This window comes from Carettochelys insculpta, chromosome 1, assembly GCF_033958435.1.
Source record: "Carettochelys insculpta isolate YL-2023 chromosome 1, ASM3395843v1, whole genome shotgun sequence".
Taxonomy (NCBI): Eukaryota; Metazoa; Chordata; order Testudines; family Carettochelyidae; genus Carettochelys; species Carettochelys insculpta.
In genome coordinates, this window is record NC_134137.1 from 294471332 (window position 1) to 294486374 (window position 15043).

The following is a 15043-nucleotide window of genomic DNA, read 5'->3' on the forward strand; positions in this document are numbered from 1 at the left end:
GTCACTGGAGCTAGCTTGACACTTACGCCAGCTGAGGATCTGCCTGGAACATTATTAACTGGTGGAGCTGTCTCCTAAGCATCCTCCTGTAGAGTGGCATTTCCCTCTCCCACCAGCTTTTAAATGAGCAGGAGGTTCACCCCGCCCCAAAGGAATGCGTGTCACGGAATACGGTGCTTCTGTATAGGCAGTTAGAGTGCTCCCCGGCTGCCCAAGCTGTATGCCCACCTTGCAGAATGAAGCTGCGCTGGTCTCCCTTCTCTGTGCTGCACTGTATAGCCACAAAGGGGTCTCTGGGATGTAATAATATACTTTTCCCTTGTGAATCTTCTGTATGGAGAACAGACATGTTGGGTGCCTGGTATTACATTCTGATATCCCCCAAAACATACAGTTTTGTGCTATCCATCAGTGGGTTGTGGCCTAGTGATAGCACCCGAATGGAGCTGTAACCCCTCGATTTCATGGACTAATAGGGAGGAAGGGGCGTGTGTTAAACCTGAAAGTCCGTTATATCTGAATGGTTATAGTGTATGATGATGCACTGACCTTCTCAGCCCATCACTTGCTCCTGTCCTCTGCCCCCCTCTTCCCTTTCCCTCACAGCTCCATTTGCCTCTCCCAATTACTGGGAGAGGAGCTGAATGCCGGCCTGGCTCCTTCCACCTCCCGCAGCTCTTGGCACACTCAGCACTGTGGCTCCTCTGGCCCTGGTGGCCCCAGGTTCTCCGGCCGCTGCGCTAGCTGAGGCGGCTCCAGCAGCTCTGGTGGGTTGCCAGTGTTTATTTAGGGGGAAGGAGTTGGCAGACAGAGTCCATTATTTCTGAAGTCTATTAAATCAGGGTCCATTAAATGGGGGTTGGGGGGCGGGGGTTACTGTAGTTGTACTGAAGTCAACTGAACTGGGCTGGCTTACATCAGCTGAGGGTCTGGCTCTGCACCTGGAACAGAAGGAAGCGTAACCTGAGACATATTCCTTCTACCCCAGGAAGAAACAATCATCGAGGAGACCTCAAAGAGTGTCTTCTTCTAGTTTCCTAAGCTTGAAGGAAAGCCTGATTTCATTCATCACATCATCAATCAGAAGTCCTGTGGCACCTTATAGACTAACAGATCTATTGGAGCACAAGTTTTCACGGGCAAAGACCCGCTTCGTCAGATGAAGCTTATACTGCAATATATCTGTTAGTCTATAAGGTATCACAGGACTTCTTGTTGTTTTTGTGGCTCAAGACTAACACGGGTAACCCTCTGATGTTCATCATGTTGCTCTTGAACAATGTGTCCAGACAATCAGTTCACGTAAAAACATGTCCTCTAATAGTCTAATGCTGCCATGTCTACTTATAGCTTGTGTGAGCTGTTAAGGAAGTGCTGGAGCTGGCACAAATCTGCCTGTTGCGTGCTTTGATATACAAACAAAACAAAATGCAACTGTTCTCCTTCCTCCCACCTTCCTTTGGGCCACAATGCTGGCTTCCACCCACCAAAGGATGCCCGCTACTTTCTAAAAGGGAGAAGAATATAATTTGCATTCAGAACAGTAACAGAGAGGGAGCCGGGCTAGTCTGTATACTATCAAAACAAAAAAGCAGTCCAGTGGCACTTTAAAGACTAACGAAATCATTTATTAGGTGATGAGCTTTCATGGGCCAGACCCACTTCTTCAGACCATAGCCATACCAGAACAGACTCTGTCTGTTCTGGTATGGCTATGGTCTGAAGAAGTGGGTCTGTCCCACAAAGGCTTATCACCTAATAAAGTATTTTGTTTGCCTTTAAAGTGCTACCTGATTGCTTTTTTGTTTTAGTTTGACAAAAGAGAGCCACAGAGCACCATTTGCTTTACACAGAAAGCTGAGATAAATGCAAGGGAGAGACAGGAAGATTCAATTTAACTGGAGATGGAATTAACAACTTACTGTCCCAAATCCTTGGTTTTTCTGCTACAGAGAAGGTGAGAGAACACGTTCCCCAGAAAAACTGCAAAAGCTCAGGAAACTGCACCTGACTTAGAATCATAGAATCATGGACTTCTAGGGCTGAAAGGGACCTCTGGAGGTCATCTAGTCCAGTCCCCTGCCTAAAGCAGGATCAACTCCATCTAACTCATATAAGCCATGACTATGTCAAGCCAGGACTTAAAAACCTCTAGCAATGGAGATTCCACCACCTCTCTTGGTAATCCATTCCAGTCCTTCACCACCCTACTGGTTAAATAGTTTTTCCTAATATCCAGCCTACACCTCCCCCTCTTTAACTTCAGACCATTGCTCCTCGTTCTGCCATATCACCACTGAGAACAGTCTCTCCATCCTCTTTGGAGCCCCCTTTCAGAAAGTTGAAGACTGCCATCAAATCACCCCTCAGTCTTCTCTTCTGCAAACTAAATAAGCCCAAATCTCTCAGCCTCTTCTTATAGGTCATGTGCGCCAGACCCCTAACCATTTTTGTTGCCCTCCCCGGAACCCTCTCCAATGCGTCCCCATCCTTTGTATACTGGGATGCCCAGAACTGGATACAATATTCCAGATGAGGCCTCACCAGAGCCAAGTAAAGAGGAATAATAACTTTTCTAGATCTGCTGGAAATGCTTCTCCTAATGCACCCCAATATGCCATTAGCCTTCTTGGCTTCAAGGACATACTGTTGACTCATATCTAGCCTCTCATCCACTGTAGTCCCCAGGTCCCTTTCTGCTGCACTGCTACTTAGGCAGTCGGTCCCCAGCCTGTAACAGTGCTTGGTATTCTTCTGTCCCAAGTGCAGGATTATGCACTTGTCCTTGTTGAACGTCATCATATTTCTTTTGGCCCAATCCTCCAATTTGTCTAGGTCACTCTGGACCCTATCTCTACCCTCCAATGTATCTACCTGACCCCCTAGCTTAGTGTCATCTGCAAATTCACTGAGGGTGCAATCGATTTTCTCATCCAGGTAATTGATAAAGATGTTGAACAGTACTGGCCCTAGAATTGATCCTTGGGGCACGCCACTTGAAAACGACCACCAACCAGACACTGAGCCATTGACCACTACCTGTTGGGCCCATTGGTCAAGCCAATTTTCTATTCATCTTACAATCCATGGATCCAATCCATACTTCCTTAACTTATGGGCAAGAATATTGTGCGAGACTGTATCAAAAGCTTTGCTAAAGTCAAGGTATATCACATTCATTGACTTCCCATGTCCACAGAGCCAGTTACCTTGCTCTTGGTGAATTCATGTTGACTACTGTTGATCACTTCCTCTCTTCCAAGTGCTCCAAAATGGATTCCTTGAGGATTCCCTCCATGATTTTTCTGGGGTCTGAGGTGAGGCGGCCCTGGATAGTCCTTCTCTCCTTTTCTCCATGTTATGCAGAAAGAAGAGCATATATTTAACGTAATCAAGTTCTTACGCCATTTGCCAGCAGTAATCTCCTGTCTTTATACTTGATTAAGAAATTTGCATAGCAATAAAACTGTATATTTTTAGCAGAATATCAGTCCTATTATTTTTGCTGCCATCTCTTCTCGCCCCCTCTCTTCCCCACCTCCTCCAAATACTGCTCAGAAAACAGCAGGAAAAGAACTATTGTATTGAGAACAGTCAAGGTCAGGGATTTGTTTTTAATGTGGCCTGCCAGCAGGTTCATTTTCCTGAACACCATTTCTAAATAAGTCTGAGATAGCAATCTAGTTGTTAGCTTACCACAAGATATATTGCAGCTACAGGTTCTTACAGTAAGCACAGCACAGCAGAGCAGGAGATTACAGAAGCAGTTCAAAGACCCAGTGCTTCTGCAGCCCTTATTCACACAAATCTGAAGTGAAGTCAGTGGAGATTTTTCCTTACTGAGAGCTTCAGAATTGGATCCTGAGGTTCTGATGTTGTAAACAGATCTGCAAACACCGATCTCTATTGGAATCTGTGTGAGTACAGAGATCTGTCCATGTGGATCAGCTTTTATGATTAGGGCCTTACAAATTAGTAGCCCAAATATGTACTCTCTCCAGCAAGCAATTTTTAAAAACATGAGCAATTCACTAAAAACTGAAATGTGAATCGTATTTTTTTAGGTGCTGTTGCAAGTTGGTGCATTTTTAAGGCATGTTTTTTGGCACCTGATTCTTTTTCTATGTTATCCATAACACTCAAATGACTCTTGTTTTTAAAGCCTAGAGCTAATTGAGTAAGGAAAGTGGTAATAAAATAAACTATTGGCCAAATAATATACTACAGTAACTAGCTGGGGCAGCTCAGAGCCTTTCTTGTTAAGAAAACATGCCTGAAAATGCTGCATTTTGGTGGTTAGAATGTATAGTCAATTGAAAGTTATAAAATGTGCTCTTTTTTTTTTTTTTGTTCTGTAAACAAATTTGAAATACAAAAGAGCTCAGTGCCAGTTATCCCGGGACAGACATTCATTGATATTCTGCAACATTCAGTGAGAGTCTCTTTCGTCCTTAATGTAAGATTCAGAATTTGATGAAATTGTTAAGCAGACATTTCTGTTAACGGAAAACAGATTCTGTGTGATTTTGGATACACACAAATGAAAGCGGCTAAAACATAGGGAGTTTTGTAATTAGTAACTATTAGGAATGGGACAAAAGATGCAGTGTGTTGAAGCAGATGAACAGTGGACATAGCCAGTGTTGCAGGCAGCATTTTTGCAAGAATGAAAACTTAGTCTGTTTGTCACAGCCAAGAAATAAAGCAAACAAAAAGCTAACTAAAGGCTGCTTTTCATGGCCTGCTTACTTGGTTTTACATAAAATCCTGCACCCCACCTTTGTTTTTTTTCCCCTAGCTCTTTATAGTTCTCCTGCAAAAGAACAGATATGCCCAACAAGATCAGGCAGTTGCTCCAAGGCCTTTCTGTTTATCAAGATTAACTATTACACCAATAAACAAAGTAGGACAAGCAGGTTTTCTTTTTCTTTGTATCTCGTCCGGCCTTGGCAGTTAGTGTGCCAGATGGCATCATATATGCGCAAACCTGCCTCCAAAAATGACTAAACCTTGCAACTGATAAATGTTGACCAGTCTCAGTTACTTCCAGACCATCAGGCTGTTTGGAATTGCCTTTGATGTAAAAGCGTCTCCCCGCCTCCCACCCCCAACCTCCCACTTGCATGCACTCCTTCTGCCTAAGATAATGAAATGCAGTGGCAGCTGGCTAATGGCTGGGAAAGTACAAACCCTGCATTGAACTCTTCCCACCAGACTATTCAGCACTAAAGCAATGTCAGTCTCGCAGAAAGGGGGAAGAAACAGAGGCTTGTTGCTGGGCGGCTTCTCGTCAAGCTGCTGTAGGTGGGGCATTATTTTCTCTACTGAATGGAAGTGGTGGGCTCAAGGCAAAGGGAAAGTGGATTCATCATGTTTTCACGGTTCTTAACAAGTTCACCTTCTAGATTCAGTCCTAGAAAGGCTAAATGAAGCAAGAAGGCAAAACTACTAGTGCCAGTGTACTTAGGCAAACTTCTAAACAAAAATGCCAGAAATCCCATTGGTCATGTACTCTTTGTTGCTTTCCCTTTCAGTGTTGACTAGCTTGTGGCCTGACATAGTGAAAAAAATATATCTCCAGACTTCCTTTGCAGTCTGCCAGGACACAGATGTGGGACACAATGACAAACAAAATTCGAAAATGGGAGGAGAACACTCAGACCAAACACAGAAACCCTCTTCCTTCTGGAGGTTTTTAATGATGTGGGATTATTCTTTTAGTATAAATAAAATGCTCTATCCTCAGTTAAATGAGCAACATGTATCATGTTAATAATTTTGGCCATAGTCCTGCAGGCACTTAGTGAAGTGCTGACCCTCCTTAACTTCATTGGCACTACTTAGCTGCATGTGAGATTATGCATGTGTAACTCTTCAATCAATGGCAGGTGACCACCAGAAGGGCCAGATTCAGTTCCTAGGGGATTCCATCAATAATGTAACCTAACTGGCTTGAGCCACTGGGGCATGAGACAACAGCATACTGTGAAGGATGGATGTCAGTTAGGAATATCGGTTACCAGTGCTTTTTTTTTTTTTTTTTTTTTTTTTTTTTGTAAAACAAAACAAAACAAAACGAAAGAGAGGAGTAGGTGCTTAGCCGGCTCCCCACCCCGACTCGCCAGTCAGTCCTGCAGTTGGGGCTGCCAAGGTGCCAGTACTCAGTACCAGCAAGTACGGGCACAAAAAAGAAAGCACTGTCTGTTACAGTGAAAAGGTGCTTTAAAGTTCGCGCCAGGCAAAACGTGCCTTTAGGAGGAAGCATGGGATGATGTTGGTTTTTTGTACTTTGCAGAAATTGCAGGGGAAGGCAGTGTTCAGTTGCTTACAGCCAAATCAAATCCTGAGTACAGCAGGGTCTCAACATTCACGAGGCTTCCATGTTGAGAACCCTCGCGAATGTTGAATTTCGTCAATATGGCTCCCACCTGGAGCTCAGTTGCCAGTGTCCTCCCCAGAGCCCCAGGGGAAGCGGCGGCCACTGGTGCTCCTGCCTGGGGCCCGGGGGAAGTGGCGGCCACTAGTAATCCTGCCCAGGGCCCAAAGGAAGCGCCCGCTCAAATAATTGGATTTGCGAACATTAAGTTTGCAAATCGTGAGACTCTACTGTATTATGGTGTAACTTTAACCTTTTGATCTTCCAGTGATTTAGTTCATACTGCTGAATTAGTTCAATGATGTTACTATTCACTACTATCCGCTATTAACAAGTGGTCCTACAGCACTTTAAAGACTAGCAAATGTATTAGACCATGATCTTTCATGGGTAAGACTGACTTCATCAGGTGTTTGATAATAACCTAATAAATATGTTAGTCCTTAAGGTGCTATTGGACTGCTTGTTATTTGTGAAGCTGCAAACTAACAGGGCTACCCACCTGAGACTGTTCACTATATAAGCTTAGCTGTCCCATCAAGGTTACAGAATCACAGGGCTGGGAGGGACCTCAGGAGGTCATCTAGTCCAGCCCCCTGCTACAAGCAGGATCAACCCCCTCTAAGTCATCCCAGCCAAGGCCTTGTCAAGCCAAGACTTAAAAACATTGAGGGATGGAGAATCCACCACCTTTCTAGGCAACGCATTCCAATGCTTCACCACCCTCCTGGTGAAGTAGTTTTTCCTAATATCTAACCTACACCTCTCCCTCTTCAACTTCAGACCATTACTCCTTGTTCTGTCATCTGACACCACTGAGAACAGTTTCTCACCCTCCTCTTTAGAGCTCCCCTTCAGGAAGTTGAAGGCTGCTATTAAATCACCTCTAAGTCTTCTCTTCTGTAAACTAAACAAGCCCAAATCCCTCAGCCTATCCTCATAGGTCTTGTGCTCCAGACCCTTAATCATTTTTGTTGGATGTAGGTTAGACACACCCTAGGTGTGTTGTGAAGCTTCAGCCTGAGATCACAAGCCCTTTGATTGCCTCAGTATAATTCTTACAGTAAATCCTTCCTGATTTGCATGAATGACTAGGTGACTCACTGCAAGACGCAGAATTTTTCTAATTAGGCAGTTAGCAAACATAAAAACCCAAGGCAATCACATCACAACAAGTATTTTAACCATTTCTGTGACAAATTTTTCATAAATAACTAAAATAAAAATAATGGTATCCCCTATGAGTTCTGAGGTATATTTTCTAATATTAAAGTGTGAGACTTGACTATAACACTGCAATAAGAAAACTTTGCTGACAAGTGGAAATGATCTCATTTGGTATGCAAGTAAGGAGAGAGGGTGGGCTGTATTTGCCATGACCTGCCATTCTGGAGATGTATAGTTGCTTTTACGAAATTGACGTTTACTCACAAATCCTCTCAAGCATGGATCTATGGCTATCATTGTCAGTTACTTCGAATGCTCTTTTCCTAATGTTTGTTTTCTAAATCATCATCTTTCTAGAGTGTTTGATTGGTTGCTGGACTGCTTCAAAGACTCAGAGTTCTTTTTTTCTTGAACTCTTTGGCTACTCTGCTAATCTAGACCTTGGCCTTGAAGCCACTGTTTATATTATATTTTTGTTGGTGGTTGCTGTTTCTAAACATTTGCTTGTTTCCTTCCCGATTCGCTGCCAATTTCAAAACTGCTTTTCTCTTCATGTCCTGGGGTTGGGGTGGGCACTGTGATTTGCTCTTCTGTTTATTTTATTTTTGTGTCCTCCTCTCTCTTGTTCTGCAGAGAACAGAGTTGCTATTCCATATTTGCCTTTCATTTGTTTCTTCTGCTTTGACAAGATTTTTGGTAGAAGTGGCACCTGCTTTTAGGCTTTAGAAGATCTCTACAACAGCTTTAGAGAAAATAGTAATGACCTCTGGCTGAATTCTCCCCACTCCAAACTCAAAATGCACTGAAATAGAATATTTTTCTAAGGTCCAGATGAATTATTAGAACCCACTGTCGCCATCTTAGCTGAACTCTCTTTCGTATTCAAATTCGACACATTAACACATGGTTTGAACGGGGATGCAAACTTTCTGGGACATTGTAGGGGTTCTTTGGCATACTTGGCTTAATCTAATTCTTGATTCTCCCCACCCCTACCCCTGTGCTCTGTTATTTGCTCACCTTGATAATTTTTTTTTCTGATTTGTCAACTTTGATTGCTGTTTTGGTTCTCTGTGCCTTAAATATTGAGTCTGTTCTGGTCTGGCTCTGGTCTGAAGAAGTGGGTCTGTCCCACGAAAGCTCACCTAATGAACCATTTTGTTTAGTCTTTAAAGTGCTACCTGACTGCTTCTTTGTTTTCATCTTAGCTTTGTGTGTCTAAGCACTTCTGGAATCATAATCTTAGTATCAGAACCAGATTTTCAACTAAGAGAAAGAAAAGATCAGCAATGAGTTTACTTGTGACCATTTTAAATAGAAAAATATGCTTGAAAAGATTCATTTATAATAGGAGCAAGCAAAATATGGCCCAGGGCCAGCTCTGACCCATCGAGCCTTTTGCATCTGATGCACAACTAGCTTATGACCCAGCAGGACACTCATGCAGGCTCCCTGCCCGCCATGCCTCTACAAAGTACTCTTGGTGGCTGACTACTGGGGCTTTGTACACCTCTGTGTGGTGTATGCTTTTTTTTGGGGGGGGGTGTCCTGCTGCACACTCTGCCCCTCCCCCAGCACAATCTCTCAGCTCCCATTGACTGGAAAGCAGCCAAAGAGAGCTGCCTGGCCATGCTTACTATGGCCATTAACCAGAAGGGGTGCCTGGACGTAAGGCACTTTGGGGCGTGGAGCTCTTCAGAGCTGAGCAAGTCTGCATTTATGTTTTCATCATCATATTCTTTTATCATTGCTGTTTTCCTTACTACCATTCCCTCGAACAGATATGTGAGGACAGAGGACAGAGACCACAAACTGTTGGTTCTGAGCACCCCTTGGTAATTCTCCTAGCAGTCAGCAATTGCACGTCAACAAATTGTGCTCATGGAGCTACTTGAGTATAAAGGTGCGCAATATGCAGCCGCTCAAAGGATGAGAGCTGAGCTGTCTGTCTGCAGGGCCTGGCTAGTTTGTGGATGTTATCATTCCTAGCCTTTATCTGCACAGCAGTCTCTCTCAGATGTTCCCAGAATCACTGACCAGCGGTAGTCAAAAACAATGGGCAAAAGTGATGCAAAGTCTACATCTCCCCCATTCAAGCAGGCACTCACTCCTCAAGCTTTTTTGGTGCTGACCATCTGTGGCACATTGTACCTCAAAGCAGCACCTCAGAAACCCCGTATTCATCACTGTCATATGATTATGGTAGAGAAGTTTATGGACTGTCTTGATCTGCTAAAATCCATTCAGCTGTCCGAATATGCATATTGTTATTATTATATATCAAGTTATGGAATTAGGTGCACAGCATGTAACATATCAGTTGTGTCAAGCACCTTTGACACAGCCTTCCCAGAGCAGAGCTGATCTCAGTGGCTGTGTGGCTCTGCTGTGTGGCTGTGACCCCAGTTCTGTGCCATCACTGGAGGAGACTGGAGAGGTTCTGGTGCAGAAGAACAAGGTGGCGGAGCACCCCAAAGGAAAGGTAGGCAGACTCAATTGTATTTAAGCCCATCAACTGACGGTCTCAAGGGGATCTCTGTGACTGAACTTGTCACACTAATAAGGCTGCGTCTACACGTGCACGCTACTTCGAAGTAGCGGCAGTAACTTCGAAATAGCGCCCGTCACGTCTACACGTGTTGGGCGCTATTTCGAAGTTGAAATCGACGTTAGGCGGCGAGACGTCGAAGTCGATAACCCCATGAGGGGATGGGAATAGCGCCCTACTTCGACGTTCAACATCGAAGTAGGGACGTGTAGACGATCCGCGTCCCGCAACATCGAAATAGCGGGGTCCTCCATGGCGGCCATCAGCTGGGGGGTTGAGAGATACTCTCTCTCCAGCCCTTGCGGGGCTCTGTGGTCACCGTGGGCAGCAGCCCTTAGCCCAGGGCTTCTGGCTGCTGCTGCTGCAGCTGGGGGTCCGTGCTGCATATACAGGGTCTGCAACTAGTTGTTGGCTCTGTGTATCTTGCACTGTTTAATGAAAGTGTGTCTGGGAGGGGCCCTTTAAGGGAGCGACTTGCTGTTGAGTCCGCCCTGTGACCCTGTCTGCAGCTGTGCCTGGCTCCCTTATTTCGATGTGTGCTACTTTGGCGTGTAGACGTTCCCTCGCTGTGCCTATTTCGATGTTGGGCTGAGCAACGTCGAAGTTGAGCATCGACGTTGCCAGCCCTGGAGGACGTGTAGACGTTATTCATCGAAATAGCCTATTTCGATGTCGCAACATCGAAATAAGCTATTTCGAAGTTGGGTGCACGTGTAGACGTAGCCTAACATGGCAACGCCAATTGAAAGCTCACAAACCATCTGTCTCTACATTCCACCTGAGTAACCACCATGCAAGAGAAGGGTCTGAATGTTACCTTCCGAGATACTGAAATCCAAAACCAGTATTTCTCAAAATGTCTGAGTGATTCTGGATTGGAGACTTGCACACCCCTGTGGTTGCTGTAACATGGTTTCCAGTTGTCCTGTGCTCCTTTAAGAGTACCTCCATGTCTGCTAACCAGCAGCAAGTTCAGGTTTCCTATCATCCTGAGTGATGTTCTCTTCACAGCTGCTTTGTAGAAACTGAGAAACATACTGTAGCTGGCTACATTCCCCTTAGTGATGAGTGTTTTTCCTACTCACCTAATTCATTTTTATTAAGATTTATTATATTGTTTCAGCCACTCTTCTGTTTGTGTTGATGGATTTGACCATTTCATTCCCAGGGTATGGGGAAAAAAATCACCAACCTTCATATTCCCTTAAACTGTAGAGTAGCAGTGGTGGGTTTAGCTTTTTTCCTTGCTCCTGGCCTGTTGCTTTTATGTCATTTGTGTGCAGCTCTGTATCAGTATTTTCATCATATTTTTCAATGGTTCATTGTCATTCATCATTCTGGTTCACTAGCTAACCTCTTGGCAGAGCGCTTTTCTGGGTTCATCTCCATTGCTTGTCCTTTGAGGATATTTGGCCATTTCAATTTGCATTTTTATCAGTCCTCTCAACCTTCACTCCTTAACTTTATTAATGCAGTAATTGATTCTTTTGACATCTAGGGTTGCTGAGGCAACACACTCAGTTTGTCGCTGTCTTCACTCAGGATGATGTGATAGTGTTCTCTGGAGGTTGTTTTTTTTTTTTTTAAATAAAATAGTTTCCCATTTCTGGATGATAACTTGATCTCATTCAAAGTTCCATTTTGGTGAGCTCCAGGGTCCAATGCTGCAATGTTGGAGCTTTTTTATATTAAAAGTTTGATAGATGAGATTACTGACTTGTTTACCTCATATACCTTTGCTGCTAACTCTACATTACATTTTAATTTGTTTAATAAAAGCAACTGAGTAAATTTGGTCTCCTATGACTTGATTGCATTTACCTCAGTGTATTGGACTCCTGGTTTCTAGGTTAGTTACGAATTCTCTCTCAGATATGGTTTCTCTCAGCTATATAGCCTATGATAGCTGCTTTCCCATTCTGAGGGGTGGGTGTGGACATCTGCTAAAGGGCCAACATTCTTATGCTTTGGAGGCCCTGAAATGTTAGAATATCTGTACTAAATGCCTTCTTCCTAGCCCTCTGGTTCATGCCCAAGGAATATGTAGAAATGAATGATCTGTAGAACTTGTTGAAAAACTAGGATAATTTTTGAGGGATTTTTGAGGATTTTTAGCCTCAAAATTTAAAATATAATAACATTCTATATGTAGTTGAACAAGTTTTTTTTTATTAAAAATATTTAGTTTACATTTTTTTTTACCAATGGCCCCAAAGTTTCAAGTTTCCAGTTTGTTTTAGGTTTTTGAAAATTTTCTTTTTTTCTGTAAACATTTTCCTTTTGATTGAAAGCTGATTTTTCATCAGAGTTAAAGTGTTGACCAACTGTAATGACTAATTCACTCTTTTCTTTTAAAAGAAGACCAGTGAGATTTAGGGTGCTCTTTCTTCTTGCAGTGTGGATGCCTTTCAACATGCTGCTTCTTCCCATTCTGACAGTTTGGCATCACTTGTCTCATTCTGTTCATAACCTTTGAGACTAGTGCTGCTATTGTTGTCTTGGTTTCAACAAGATGAATAAGCTATTTTCTGAACTGATCTTGCTCTCTTCTGAATACAGTCAGGTTGGTGAGCCCAGTTACTACTCATGCTTGGATTTTTGTCTCTAGCTATTATTGCCTTATACTAAAAAGCCTAATTTTGGACTTCACACTATTAAACTATGTCTAGATGGCAGGCTTCTGTCAACAAAACTTCTGTTTTGTCCATAGAGTATGCACCCAGACTGAAGATCTGTCAGCAGAGATCTGCTAATCGGGAGAATTCTATTGGCATCCCTGTATACCTCATTCCATGAGGCAGAAGGGATGTCCAACAGAGGGGGGTTTGCGACATCTGGCCCCCTGTAGATGGGCCAAATGTCAGAAAAGCCTCTCCTGAGAGAATTGTTGGCAACAGATACACAAATGCGCTGCACAATTTGCGTATCTTTTTACGGCAGTTCTCAGCAATCCAGACATAGCCCATGAAGAAGGGATGTCTTGACATAAGGGATTTTTCCAAGATTAGTCCCTGTGCAGAGAGGCCAAATGTTGAAAAAGCCTCTCCTGACATAACTCTTGGCGATCTAGACACAGCCCTAGAGTGAGACTGTTTGGTCCTGTGTGGTTGCATAAAGGGATGGTGGGGGTATAAGATGTTCTTCTCCTTGTACGCTGGGGGTGGGATGTTCAAGTCCAGCTAGCAATTCAAATCTTTCCAAAGGAACGATACTTCTAAGGAATGACACTTGTCTTATTCTGTTCATGCTCTTTGAACATTATGCCTCCAAAAAGTAAAGTTTAGGAATGACACCTAAGCAAATTCCCTTCTCTGCTGACAAAGGCATGCCCTCTGGCTGTATACGCCAAAGGCCAAATGTTTCCAGAAACTGCTCATGAGGCATTTCCTTTCTTTAACTTCCTCTTACAGATGACCTGGGCCAGCGAAGCCATGAGAGAAGGATAAATCTCCATAAGAACCTCCCAGCCTAGGTAGGTAGACACCATCTAGGTCTGTTTGAGCCAGTGTTACAGCATGGGCAGAAGTGTGAGAACCCCAAAAGTCTAAGTGTCCATGACAGCTGGGCACATATTCGGGCAGCAAGTCTGAGCCACAGCCCATGTTGCCATTTCAGCGCACTAATTTGAGCAAATCTAGCTTGTATGTGGGCTGGGAGGCACACTCCAGTCTGAAGCGTAGATATACTCTTGGTAATTTTTTTTCAGCCAGTGTCTTTCCTTTGGTTTGTACCCAGGAATCAGCATAGGGTAGCAAAGATTGAACCTCTCTAATCTGGCACCCTCAGGACCTGACAGGTACCAAACCAGAGAATTTGCCAGACCATGGGAAGTCAAAATTGTCTAGCAGCATTACCAACACTTCCACTGTTTGCTGGGCTCATAGAAGATATTTGGGGGGTAAACTACAGCTAAGTGACAGCACAGAACACTGAGAGCCAAGACTAGTGGCCGTAATGTAAACAAACCTGATGAGACCATGGGAAACTTGGCCACACCCATGATAAGTGGTTGTCCCACTAACTAAAATCATGCAGGATTACAGACATTGTCAGAGGACAGAGTTCCATATTAGAGAGGCTCAGTCTGTAGGAAGGTATTTTTAGGAGGACTTGAACTGCCTAATAGATCTCTGGAAAAGAAAATGTGTAATCATGCAAAAATGTGCACACATCCTCCTGCAGTAACATTAGCAGGGAATGTAGATCCAGATCCTTCAAAGGCTTGTGCTTGTGTTTACACTGAACTTTAGTTGAAGCCAGTGTGTCTATTCAAATGAGTAAAATTAAATTTGTGTGTAAATCTCGGCAGAATCAGGATCTTAATCCCAAAGTGTAGATGAGTCAAGCAAATCTCCATCCAGAGTGATCATTTACTGTGTCCAGATCATTTGTGTAGGCACTCCGGAGAAAGGACTTCAATCTCACTGAGCCTCTGAATTATACTTAGCTCAGATTTAGAGTACATTGGTACGACTTCTTAGTATGGAGGTCTCAGACAGTGATACCTTTGTTTAAGGTTGACTGACAGTTCCCTTTATGAAATACTGTTTTCAGATTTTTATAATTCTGCCACAATATAATCATCTGGGCTGAAATTTTCCATGCTGAGTGTCTGCCTCAAGCTGAATATTTCTGGAAATATTTCAGCAAAAATGATTCAGACATTTTTGAAAATAAGACTGGGGGAAGTACACCACATAACCCTGTTTTGCTTGTGTGTGTTGAGGGGGTGGAGAGGTTTGACAACCATTTTGTGACAAGTTGTAATGTCTGCATGCTTTGGAGTGGTGACCTGCAAGTTGTGGAGGAGTTTCTTTGTGTCAGGGATGTGCCTTTTGCTTTTTGTACAGAATAATTGCCCAAATTTGGCCCTCTTATACGCCTCTGGAAAAACAAATTTCCATTTGCAAATGCTCGATAGAGACTTGCTAGAGTTTTGACATTGGCATTCT

The 15043-nt window shown here is 43.5% G+C and overlaps 1 long non-coding RNA gene across 1 annotated transcript in view; it reads left to right on the forward strand.

Moving 5' to 3' along the window:
* Positions 1-3823: 3823 nt before the first annotated feature.
* Positions 3824-15043, forward strand: part of LOC142007372 (uncharacterized) — a 109705-nt gene continuing 98485 nt past the window's right edge. Inside the window, exon 1 of the long non-coding RNA XR_012643923.1 lies at positions 3824-3917. This is a non-coding gene — a long non-coding RNA (uncharacterized LOC142007372). The remainder of the gene's footprint in view (positions 3918-15043) is intronic.